Genomic DNA, 13,168 nt, shown 5'->3' on the forward strand with positions numbered 1-13,168 from the left:
GCTTAAATATCTGTCCCAAAGAAGTGGTTTGTTAGTGTTTGATTTACAGTTTTATTACCATAGGGTTAAAATAGTGTTTCAAGTTGGCTAACCAATAATCAACTGCTATTTGTTCTGTTCATTGCCCATTTATTTTTTTAGGTTCTTAATGTTTTACTTATTGATTTGTGTGCTTATAATAATTGTGTGCGTCTGGGTTTCATAGCACTGAACCACAATAACAGGAGATTTCTGAGGTATTGCGGATGGTAGAGGGTGATGATGGCAAAATGCCAAGGACAGTGGGAGAAAGGAAGAAGAGTTTTTGTGCTGACATGTTTCACTGTGTCTACGTACCACAGAAGTGGAAGCATATTAAGCCTTTGTTCAAAAACACCCAGCTGTGACCGCTGGTGTACATCTCAGCACTAGGAAGGCTCCACTGAGCACCATGGGGAAATAATACAGGAGCTTTATGGTCCTCTTGCCCCAGCTTCTTCCTTTGGTATTTACGCCATCTTGTCTACTGCAATAGTTTCAGAATATGAACTAGTATCACCTAAAGTAATACAAATGATCAATTTGATCAGTGAAAAATAATCCCAACCCCAAGCTTCAACACTATTAAATATATACCTCCAGCACTGTATAACAGAATATCAGAGGAAAATAAAGAGAATGGAACTAACAGTGACTGAGTATATGCTAGGTCACACACTAGGATATGGTGAACCAAGGAGTTGAACTTGAATTCGTAATTTCTTTTTTCAAAGAGCTTAATACCTAGTCCAAAATAAAGCAAGGGCTCAAAAAAAGCCATTGTTGTGAGACTGATTCCATCTTACAGAGTGTGACAGGATTACAGAGTCCCCGCTTTTTAAAATAATGCATTTCTAAAGGCCATCACTGGAGGCAAACCCACAAGGTAAAATTCTGATATCGATTTCCTAGACCCTAACAGTTTATGTGCCTTGTTTTGATGAGAAAAACTGCCAATGAGGAAGTAGTTGTGGCAAGACGGTTGCTAGTAGGTGGCATAGGACACATGGCCTTGGGATGGGATGGAAAACACAGGCTTTTCATAAGTAAAACCTAGGTTATTAGAAAGTCACAAATGAGTCAACGGTGGTGGAAGGAAAATTTTTGTGGGGTGGAGTTAGCCAGAAGAGCTCTTAGAGGAGAGGAATCCTGAGCTGGTCCTTGCAGATGGTGAGAAACCTGGCACAACTGGGAATATTATTTCAGAATCAAGGAATCTCCCTCTAACACCACCAAGCAATTCCCTCCTCCCAGAGTAAAGACCAAATTTACCTCCACCACTTAAATTTGCATTTTGAAAAGTATTTCCTGGAAACTAAGCAATATTTTTGTTAAATTCAAAGGGTCAATCAAGGCTAATACCATGGACCAGAGGCCTGGGCTCTCCTTCACTCTTCTCTTGACCTGTGTGGGTTTGATCCAAGAGCACATCTCTTTATCTGGGATTACAATTGCCAGATAGCACACCAAACCCACCTGCTTTTTTTCAGTCTAGGAGGGAAAAAAGACTATGACTATGCCTCCTTTCTAAGTTGTCCAAAGTAAGGGGGTCTATGGCTTATAGGAGAGAATATATCAACTCAATCAAAATAAAATCAAAGGAGCCATTTTCGGGAAATAAGAACAATTCACAGACACAGTGCTTCTAATGAAATTCTCATTTTTAGTACGGAAATGGAACATAACATCCTTAGATTACTCATTTGATAAAAGTGCAGACTCTAAGATAATAATTTTTCAAAGAACATGATGAGTTTTCAATATTTCTATAGATCAGACTGTAGGCATTCACAGTTATAGAGAAATATGACTAGCTTCCTGCTTCACCCAAAGAAACCATGCAGAAAAAAATATTCCAAGTCAAGAATAAAAAAAAGTTTTAAAGTCTTAGAATACTTGCCAGTTGCAGGTGTAACTTTACCAAAAAATAAATAAATAAATGTTTCTGTCACCATCTTGTCCATGTGACCAATGTTGTTCTCATCAAGTCATGGTATCCATCTTGACATGATCTGTAAACAAGCACATCCATCACCTTCACAGTATTCTTGATGAAAATAAATAAATAAGCTAAAATTAAGCAAACCTTCAATTCTAACAGTAGATAAGGGAACTAGAAGAACAAGTTAAAGGATTCAACAATGAAACTACTAAACAGAAAGTGAGCTCTGTGGTTTGAATATGGTTTGAGAGTGTCCCCCAAGGATTCATGGATTGGGAGCTTGGTCCTCAGGGTGGTGGTGTTGGGAAATGGTGTGAAACCTCTAAGAGGTGAAACCTAGTGGGAGGTAATTAGGTCACTGAAGGTATTGCCTTTGGAAGGAATTGATATATTTCTCATGGGACCCTGGCAAATTCTTACAAGAAGGTTGTTATAAAAAAAAAAAAAAGCCTGGCCCCTCTCTGATCTCTTCTACCTTTCTGTCTCACCATTTGCCATGATGTGACAGAGTCCGGGAGTCTTCACAGAACATGCACCATGCTGCTTGGGCTTTCTGCCTCCAAAACTGTGAGCTAAATAAATGTCTTTGCTTATAAAGTACTCAGCCTCAGGGATTTCATTATAGTAAAGGTAAATGGACTAATACAGTGAGATTTTCTACAAGACAACAGGCTCAGTCTTTCCAATAATCAATGAAATGAAAAGAAAAGAAAAAAATCACAGTGGAGGGGAAGCAGAGGAATAGGAACTATTAAAGCAACTAAAAAGAGGTGGAAAAAGGCTTAGTAAAAGACATTTTGTGGAGAATTGGGGAAATTTGAGTATGGATTGGCTTTTAAATAAATTTAGGGAATTATTAATATCTAAACTATACATTAATATTTGCCATACTTTCTCTTTATTTTATTCAAATAATTAAAAATAAATCACAAGTACCATGGCAATTCACTTATAAATACTTCAGTAAACATTTTTTTAATTAGAATTTTTTATATAACCACAATGTCATTTACTACCTAACAAAGTTAATAAGTGTCCCCCCCAAAAGGTCATATGTGAAACAATACAAGAAAATTAAGAGGTGAAATTATTATGTTATGAGATCTTTAATCCAATCAGTGCATTAATCCCCTGATAGGGATTAACTGGGTAGTAGCTATAGGCAGGTTGGGTATGGTTGAAGGAAGTGGGTCCCTAGGGCTATGCCTTTGGGGTTATATTTTGTCCTGAATAAGCGAAGCGCTCTCTCTCTCTCTCTCGCTCTCTCTCTCTCTCTCTCTCTCTCTCTCTCTCTCCCTGCCCCCTCCTTCCTGATACCATGTCCCCAGCTGCCTTCTTCCACCACACTGTTCCACCATGATAACTGTAGCCCCAAGGAATGGAGTCAGCCATCTATAAACTGGGACCTCTGAAACTGTGAGCCCCAAAATAAACTTTTCCTGTTCTAATTGTGCTCGTCAGGCTTTTTGGTCTCAGCAGTGAAAAAGCTGAGTAAAATAATCAACAATTGCTCAATCTAAGTTATCATTCTATAGATAATCTATTAACCTACCTCTTTTTAGAATATTTCTAATTTTTTATAATAAAATGTTTTTAATTTTTTTTTTTTTTGGTTTTTAAAGTGGCCAACCAGTCTACAGAAAATCCAGACAATGGAAACGTAAAATTCCATGTTTTTTGAAAATGTATATACTTTCTTAAAGAATACTGCTCTGCTCAAGTAACTCCCTGAATCTATAGAAGTTAGAGCAAATCTGTATGTTTATCTGACATATTTGTAATACAACAATGAATTCTGTCACTGACAACATGGGATTATGACACAGGTAAAAGATATAAGAAAGCCACTAATAACAAGGTTGCACATTTTGGATTCCTATTATTCTTTTTCAAGACATATGCATAACTGAGGTATCTTTAAATGATTGACTTTCAAGATCTGAGATAATGGTAGAAGCTCAAAAGCTAGTCGTTCCACTTGTGATAAAAGTGGAGGTAAGAGGTATTCCAGACTTCCACAGTTGTGCCCATGAACCCCAACGAAATGATTGTCAAGTTGAGTTCTCCTTCAGGAGGGTGGGCATCATAGAGATGCTAAGAGAATAAGTCAGAGGCAGATGCCATGTGGATTCATGGTCCTTAACTCTAGAGCTTTCAACCAAAGTGTGTAGGTCAATTTTATCCTTTCTACAGAACTAGAAGACTAGTCAGTCAAAGCATATTATGAAGTTGATTGTTGTTAGAGTCTGTAAACAAGTCAGGATGGCTCCTGGCATTTTGCCAGGGGAATGTTAGAGTTTGTAAACAAGTCTGGATGGTGCCTGGCAAAATGCCAGAGGGAGTGGTTTGAGAAGTAACAAAAGCGAGCCATTAAGTGTGAAGATTCCTGATTGGTTGACTGCTGTATCTAGTTTATGTTAATTAGATAAGCTGTGTGGAATGTATATATACCACTCCTGTCCTGCAATAAACAGCTCCCTCTTCTGCTGTATCAATCTACACAAGTTGCTCGTCACCCCCCCCCCCCCCCGTTATTTTGCTGCAGCCGGACTGCGGCAGATGGTGGCCCGTATGGGGAGCCCCGGGACACTCGGGGGTAAGTGATGAAAAAAAAAGCTTCCCGTCCACAGATAGGACGGGAGCAAATCTGCTCGTCCCCAGGCAGATAGGGCAAGAGGAAAAATGGCCATTTCGAGAAAATGGAGAAGATTGATACAGTATGTTTGTGTCTTGTTTTGTCTTGAAATGTTGTATTGTCTTTATGATGAAAATATGGAAGGGGTGAGAAGTAAATTACTAAGGGAAGAAAACACCCCAGTGGAACCAAGAATAGTTAGGGCATGTGTTGATGGAAGCCCAGGAACTCTAATCAGAAAGAAAAAGAAAGTTCAGAAGAAGAAAGATTATCAGGAAAAAAGTTGCAGCGAAAGGCTATTACTAAATACTTTTCGTTACCGGACGGTGCATCAATCGGTGCAGCGGCAGCTGCCACGTGCGCGAGCTGGTCATGGCGCAGCAAGGGCTTTCCAAGCGGCGGCAACCGGCTCTTCCCCACCCCCTGCCAGGGAGCGGGATGCCACTGCAAGAGCCCAAATCCAAGCCTGACCCAGAGGCACAGTCTTGCAGGCTCTTGCTCCCTGTGCCCGGAAGCAGTTTGAGACCGGGACTCTCCCCAGGGCCATCTGGGGCTGCCCGGGACACTGCAGGTGGAAGATGGCCCGCATCCCTGAAGTTTAATGTTTCCAAGGCCAATAACTACAATGGTTCTCCCACACCTGGAAGCTAATGAGTAATAGCACTATTAATGCTTATTTCAAATGTAAAAAACCTTGAGATAATGTACTAAATTGTTCAGAAGGTTGTTTTCTTAGTAGAATGCTACAGGATTTTCTTTAACATCATTGCTGGAGTTCCTGCCTTCGTCCCAGTGCCAGTGAAGACGAAGTGGAAGAATTTCCAGTGTTGCTGAGAACCGGACGAGACTTCGGAGCTGTTGCTGTTTCTGCTGCTACAGCTTAGGCTAGTTGCCTGCAGAACTTACCTGGACTGTGATTTAAGCTAGCTGCCTGCAGAACTTACCTGGACTGTGATTTACCTGGACTGTGAGTTAATCTATTGAGACACTACTTTACCTGGACTGAGACAACAAACTGTAATCTACAACAAATTGTAACTCGGTATCTTTGCAAATGGTGTCATTGCTGATATAATTTTTCCAAGGGCTTCTTGCATGGAGCCATCAAGTGGCTTGGTATTGTGGCATTTTGTATCCTCCCCTTCTGCTTGTAGAAGATTATTTATGGTGTTTCTGTAAAAACTACTATGGTCGTTATTTAAATCAAACAAAAGGGGGAAATGTTAGAGTCTGTAAACAAGTCAAAATAACACCTGGCATTTTGCCAGGGGAATGTTAGAGTTCCTAAACAAGTCTGGATGGTGCCTGGCAAAATGCCAGAGGGAGTGGTTTGAGAAGTAACAAAAGCGAGCCATTAAGTGTGGAGATTCCTTATTGGTTGACTAATGTATCTAGTTTATGCTAATTAAGATAAGCTGTGTGGAATGTATAAATACCGCTCCTGTCCTACAATAAACGGCTCCTACTCCTGCTGTATCAATCGACACAAGTCGTTCGTCACCCCCCCCCCCCCCCCGTTATTTTGCTGCAGCCGGACTGTGGCAGATTGTTAATTACTTTAAGCAGGTTGAGCAAGGTGAGAACAATTGTAGCAGTAGAGAAAAGCACAGTTTACTGATACTATTATAGCTTTGGCAACATAAACACCACAGAATTAAGATAGTGGTTTCCAACTTATGGCTTAGTGACTTCTAGGAGCCCCAAGATCTTTCAGGGAATCCATAAAGTCAAAACTCTCTTCATAATAATACCAAACTTTATTTGTGTTTTTTTTTATGGTGTTGACATGCACAATGTCACTGATAGTGCAAAAACAATGTGGGTAAAATTGCTGGAGTCTAAGCACAAATCTGGACAGTGGCACCAATCCTGTATTAATACCCATTGCATTCTTCACTGTCACATATTTCCAGGGAAAAGAAGATAGTTCCACATAAAAATGTTATAGACTTTCTTAATTTGCTAGGATTGCCATACAAAATACCACAGATTAACCACCACAAATTGAGATAAGTATGGTGATGCAGGGCTATAGTCTTAGCTACTTGGGAGGCTCAGGTGGGAAGACCGCTTGAGCCCAGGATTTTGATACCAGTCTAGGCAGCAGACCCCATCTCAAAAAGAGAAAGAAAGAGAAAACCTCAAATTTATTTTCTCATAGTACTAGAGGTTAGAAGTCCAAGATCAAGGTGCTAGGAGAGTTGAATTTATTCTGAAGCCTCTGACCATGGTTTGCAGATGGACAACTTCTTGTATCTTCATAAGGTCTTTCCCAGTGGCTCTTTATATGCTCAAATTTTCTATCTTATAAAAACTCCAGTCATTGTATTAGGGCTCGCCCTGATGTCTTAATGTTAACTCAACTTCTTTAAAGATTCTGTCTCCAAATATATTCACATTCTGAAATTATGGGGTTTAGAGTTGCTACATATGAATAAAGGGAAATCACAGTTCAGCCCTAGTACTGACAAAGCAGTGAAAACTATTCATTTATTTATTTTTATATTTGTTTTAATTAGTTATACATGACAATAGAATACACTCTAATACACCATATATACATGGAGTATAATTTCTCATTCTTCTGTAGTACATGATGTAGAATCCCACCAGTCATATAGCTATATATGTACATAGGGTAATAATGTCTGATTCATTCTACTATCCTTCCTACCCCAATACCCCTCCCCTCCCTTCACTCCCCTCTACCTAATCTAAAGTAACACTATTCTTCCCTAGCTGCCCCCCACCCTTATTGTGAATTAGCATCCATATATCAGAGAAAATATTTGGTCTTTGGTTTTCTGGGATTGGCTTATTTCACTTGGCATGATATTCTCCAGCTCCATCCATTTACTGGCAAATGTCATAATTTTATTCTTCTTTATGGCTAAGCAATATTAATATTCCATTGTGTATATGTACCACATTTTCTTTATCCATTCATCTGACAAAGGGAACCTAGATTAGTTCCATTGTTCAGCTATTCTGAGTTGATCTGCTATAAACATTGACATGGCTACACCACTGTAATATGCTGATTTTAAGTCCTTCGGGTATATACTGAGGAATGAGAAAACTGAGTCAATTGGTAGTTCCATTCTAAGTTTTCTAAGGAATCTTCATACTGCTTTCCAACCATTCATTTTTTAAAATCTCAGCCCCTGAATATATATTTTTAGTATTCTGTGTGACAAAATTGGAAGTACACTCAAAATACTTCTGATACATCCCAAATTATGATCTCTATGTCATGGGGAAACATTGTGCAATTATTTGAGTTACCAGCTGAACTAGCCATACTTATCATTAATTGCCATCTTTAATTGAAAGAATGATGACAGAACACCACAACTATTCAGTTTGGACATTTGGCAGGCATTTTGTTGAAAATGAATAAACTGAGCCCATCACATCAAGAAAAATAACAGTCTTCCAGGTAATAAAGTCTAAGCTTTGGGGCAAAACTTGGAGGTTCATAAAACTTATATCTGCCACTGTGAGCTAAGTGGCTTCCCAATATTTGAACACTTTTCTGATTTAAAGACTCCAGAAGCGACATTATACTGTGATATTTTGATATTGTATAATAAAATGTGTCAACCTGTGGAAGCTGCTTAATGCAGTGAACAAATTATTTCCCAAATGACAAAAAAAATGTTTAAAAAGTATGCATGAGTTCCATCTAAACTGTGAGATGGGCCAGTGTTTTAATGTAACAGAATGTAATAAATTTATCTGCATGGTTTCAGATTCCACATTGCAACTAACCTTTAAAAAACTATCTCTTGTCAAACTTTTGTGTAGTGTCAAGAATACTGTATTCCCAAGGTTTTGGAAAGGCTATTAACACACCCCTTTCTTTTTGAACTACATATCTGTGAAAGGCCAGATTTTCCCCATATGTTTTGACCAAACCAACATATTGCAGCAGATAGAGTACATAAACAGACATGAGGCTCCAGCTGTGATAAACCAGCTCTTCCCTGACAGATATCTAAAGACTATGATCAAATTCCCCAGTATCTTTCTTCTTTTGATCTATATTCCCTCCACCCAATGTTTTTAGCTGTTTCCTCCCTGGATGTGGTTTGAAGTCTCTTAAATAGCCTGATCCTCTTTGAATACACTGTAGTTTGTCTATAACCCTCAAACTATATGTGTTAATGCCAGGAGCAAGGGATAAAGATAAATAACTCTAGTTCAAAGTCTAAAATCTCAAGACTAGAGGACTGTCTAATTCCTTTCTATTTTTAGCTTGGTATTCTGTAAGTTTTCTTGCTCTGAGTCTCCAAGTATGAGTTCTTGTCCCAGTCAGGACTGGACATTACCATTGTAAACTGACCCCACAAATCTTTCTTTCTTTTGAAAATGAACCCTCCTGGCACTGAGAATGACCAGACTTCTTCCAGGATGTAAGGGATTTGGGGATGCACTGTGCCTAATCCTCCCCTCCCACAGAGAGTATCTCATTTAACAATGAAAAGTCACATAGAGAAAGCAAAGACCAGGTTGCCCAAACCATCTTATGACCTCTCCAGAGAAAGAGATCAGCAAGGGAGACTGAAACATTTCATATCATAAACACCTGGATGAAAGACTAAAGATGACTTTCATCCAGGCGTTTATGATGCCCGCATATTTGCCTCTTGAGTCAACAAGATCATTGCACTGGGATATGGGTATTTGATTTCCTGTACTTTTTTTAAAAAATGGGATGCCTTGGCTAGGTTGTATAACCTCTCAGGATATTTCTAGACTCTCTCATCTAGAAGCCCAGGGAAGTGAATATATGATCCTTAAAGTGTCTCCCAGCTGTGATATTCTTGGATTCCCCTCCAGAGATGCAATTGATCTTTGATTACCCGTGTTAGTGGAAGAGAATGTTATTTGAATACTGCAAATATGTAGATAACAGGAAAGTCACTTCTATTTGGTTTTAGAATGTATTACATGGTGTGGAGCAAATCACAACAAATTAATCTTCCCAATGAAGCTTAACCCAGGCTAATGTTAAAAATCAATGTGTTTATGACTAATGGTGCTGTGCACTGCTAAACAATGTAAGGTAATATTCCACAACACAGCCTGGGGCCAGGTGGGGAAGATGTGGGAAAATCTGGCTGTAGCTCTATCACTTCCTAGCTTATCCACTCTGCACCTGAAATACCTCATCCTTAAAATGGATTTAAAGACACTTTCCAAGCACTCTCTGAGTCAGGCTTTATGCTGGCAAGAGTACACAGAAACAAATAAGACAAAACCTTTCTTTCAAGGGTCTCCACTTAATGAAAGAGAAAAAGGGTTTTGAGTGCAATGATAGAGATAAGCATTGAATGCCATGAAAACTCAGGTAAGGGAAGGCACCTAACCCAGCACAATCTTGGGTAATCTTCTAGGGCTTCCCAGGGATATCCACAGCTAAGCCAAGACTCAGAAAATGGAAGGACTTAATGAGGTGGGTTAGGAACCAATTGGGAGATAGAAAAAGATATGGGTATTTTAGGCAAAAGGAATCACAGAGCAAAGACAATGATTTATAATAGAACATGGAACATTCCAGAAGCAGGAAGTTCAGTGCTGCTGACTTTAAACAGAGGCCCGGTTTTTCATATTGTTTTATCCTGAAGATAGTGAGAAGCCACAAAACTTGTAGGCATGCTGTTTCATAATTGCTGGAGATAGAGAGTTAAAAGTATATGCAGGTTGGGCTTCTCCCAAGATTCACCATCTGTAATAATCAGCTATTTCTATTATGATTATTATTATAGCAAAAAACCCCATCATTTTAGCTGCTTAATATGTCACTTTTGCTCACTGGTCCATAGGCCAGCTGCACTTGGCTTCAAAATGTGGGCTGGGTTCTCTTCTGCTGTGTGTCTTCATTCTAGTGCCCAGACTGAAGCAGCGATGACTCCTTGAAGCATGCTCCTCATCTCAGAGGGTGGAGCTTCACAACTGTGGTTGAGATCCATCCTGGAACCCCCACTTGGATCTGCAACACTGTCCCTTGTATCCAGAGTCTGCAGATCAAAGCATGGCAAAGCCCCCATGTGGATAAACTGGAATGTATACTTCTCCTGTGGTAGAAAGCTCTGCCAAGTTGCATGGCAAAGAAACTGGATATGCTTATGTGTGGGGAGGGGGTGAAGACTTGGGATCCACACAGCTGCATTCTCCCCAGGGTTCCCAACTTTTCATTTCTTATGACTTGTTTCATTCAAATGCTTTCTGATGGCTGCTGCTTGGGAAAGTCTCTGTACCAACACTCGGAGGAAACCAATGAGTCTCTTAGTTAATCAGAAGCTTAGTTTGTTGTTCAACACAGTAACTACCACCTCTTAACATTTCAAAGACAGGCACCTAACACTAGCTGTATTCCAGAGTCTAAGTTTCCACCCTTTGTTCTCATCTGGCCCTCCCCATGAAACAGATACTTCCCTGCTTCCTGCCCTAAGCCACCCCTGATACATTGTTAGTGAGGCAACATTTCTTCTTTTCCTCTTTTCCATTTTTTTAATCAGCAAAAGAATGTTAGACTTTGTACATAGAGATGAAGTCACTTGGAGTCTGTAGGGCGGGCATGCAGTGGCATGTAGGGTGGTAGGAGTCATCAAGAAAATTGTAAGTTAAATAGTGATACCTAAAGTAAGCCATGGATTTGGCTGACCTCCAAGAAAAGTGTGAATATCAATCTCTTTTTTTAATCCTGCTCCCTTTTGATAAATAACAACAATTTAACCCATTCTCTCCTTTAATGGTTAACACTTAAGGTCACTTTCAGTGAACCTGTCGAGCTGCTTTGTTTTCACAGTAATAGTCACAGAGATCAAAAGCAAATGGCGGGGGCTGGGGATGTGGCTCAAGCGGTAGCACGCTCACCTGGCATGCTCGCGGCCTGGGTTCGATCCTCAGCACCACATACAAACAAAGATGTTGTGTCCGCCAATAACTAAAAAATAAATATTAAAAAAATTCTCTCTCTCTCTTCTCTCTCTTTAAAAAAAAAAAAGCAAATGGGATAGTGTTTTGAGAGCTTCAAGGAAATTTTTCAAGATGGGAATGACTGGGCCAAAATTTAGAAATTGAACAAGAATTTCACTAAAAAATGCCAGTTGGATTTGGCCAGAGCCATTGCTTCTGGTTGCCCAGGTTGTGCTCTGCACAAGGGCTCTTGGTCAAGAGGACAAGTGAGGCTAACATCAGCTCATGCCCTGCTGGAGTGGCTGAGGCTCTGGTGCAGAGTGGCATCATTTGGAAAAGGGGATACCTTTTGCAAAGCCCACAAAACTGTGATCTGTTTGCCAAGCTTGAGCCCCAGAGGCCGCCTCTGCATTCACCCAGCAGGCTGCCTTTTTCAAAATTGCACAAAGCACCATATGGGCTACTGGCCCTGAATTAAACAACTGGGAGGTCAATGGAGAGGAGAAAATTTTAAATTTACATGAAAGCCCTTTGTAGACTGTATAGCACTATTCAAGTGTAAAGCAGGGCAGGCCAAGGTGATTCAGAAGCCAAGCAGGTGACAGGAGAAATTACATTGACCACAACATTTTCTGCCCAACCCACAGCATGTAGAATGCACATGAGACATTCAGATATCTGACAGGCTTCTCTATGGGAAGCCATCTGAGGGCAGACTGGCCAGAAAGCACAGATGGGAATGGAAATGCTGACTTCTAGAAGTCCATTCCAGTCACCACCCCAGGGCAGAATCTAGCCAGCAGGGCAGAGTGCCTCAGACAGAAGCATCTGGACCAGCCTGACCTGACCTAACTGCCAACCCCTTTGATCTTGCTGGAGCATGATTTCAAGAAAACATCAGGCTCCGTGGGTTCTCAGAAGCCTACACTACAAACCAGAGGAGGTTTTTGTAAAGCTCTGTAGCACTGTGATTGGGGGGATATACACGGTGCTTCAAAACCCGCAGAGACCTGTACAAAAACTGCAGGGCACAAGTGCCAGTTCCCTGGGGAAATCCCCAGCCTGGGTCTGGTGCCGCAGGGAATAAATGGGGCTGGCAGCCTTCCCTCATGGTCTGTAGTCCAGAAGGGATGCCAAGGAGTCGACTGGACCAGGCAGATGACCCCAGCTGCTGGCCTCACTCGATGCTGTTCTTCCTTGGGTGAAAACAGCATTACAACATTTTCTTAGAGCGCATACAGGGAATACAAATAGGTGGTTGTTTAAAAATGATCCCTGTCTTGCTTTCATGTCGATTCTATTGCAAAATAGAATTATATGAGCCATTTCATGTGGAATTTCTAAACCCAAGTCCCTAAAGAGATTTGTCTGAGAACTTTGCTTTTGCAGTTTGGGAAGGTGGATTTAAAGAGACATCGATTTGTTCGCAGGCAATCACCAGCTACCCATACCTGATCAGTGCTTCATGCCACCCTGTCTGTCCTAGTGCCACACATTATCTGAGCTTAAAGCCACACTGGTGACTGTAAAGTTCTTGACTCTGGAGGATTCAAGGATTCTAAGACTTGCCACTTTGATGGTGGCAGCTTTCTGAGACAGAATTAGGCTTGGGTCTAGAAATGAGAACAATCTAAACCAACAAAAAGCTA

This window comes from Marmota monax, unplaced genomic scaffold (genome assembly GCF_021218885.2).
Source record: "Marmota monax isolate L192 unplaced genomic scaffold, Marmota_monax_Labrador192_F-V1.1 WCK01_AAM20220418_F8-fsc00079, whole genome shotgun sequence".
Taxonomy (NCBI): Eukaryota; Metazoa; Chordata; class Mammalia; order Rodentia; family Sciuridae; genus Marmota; species Marmota monax.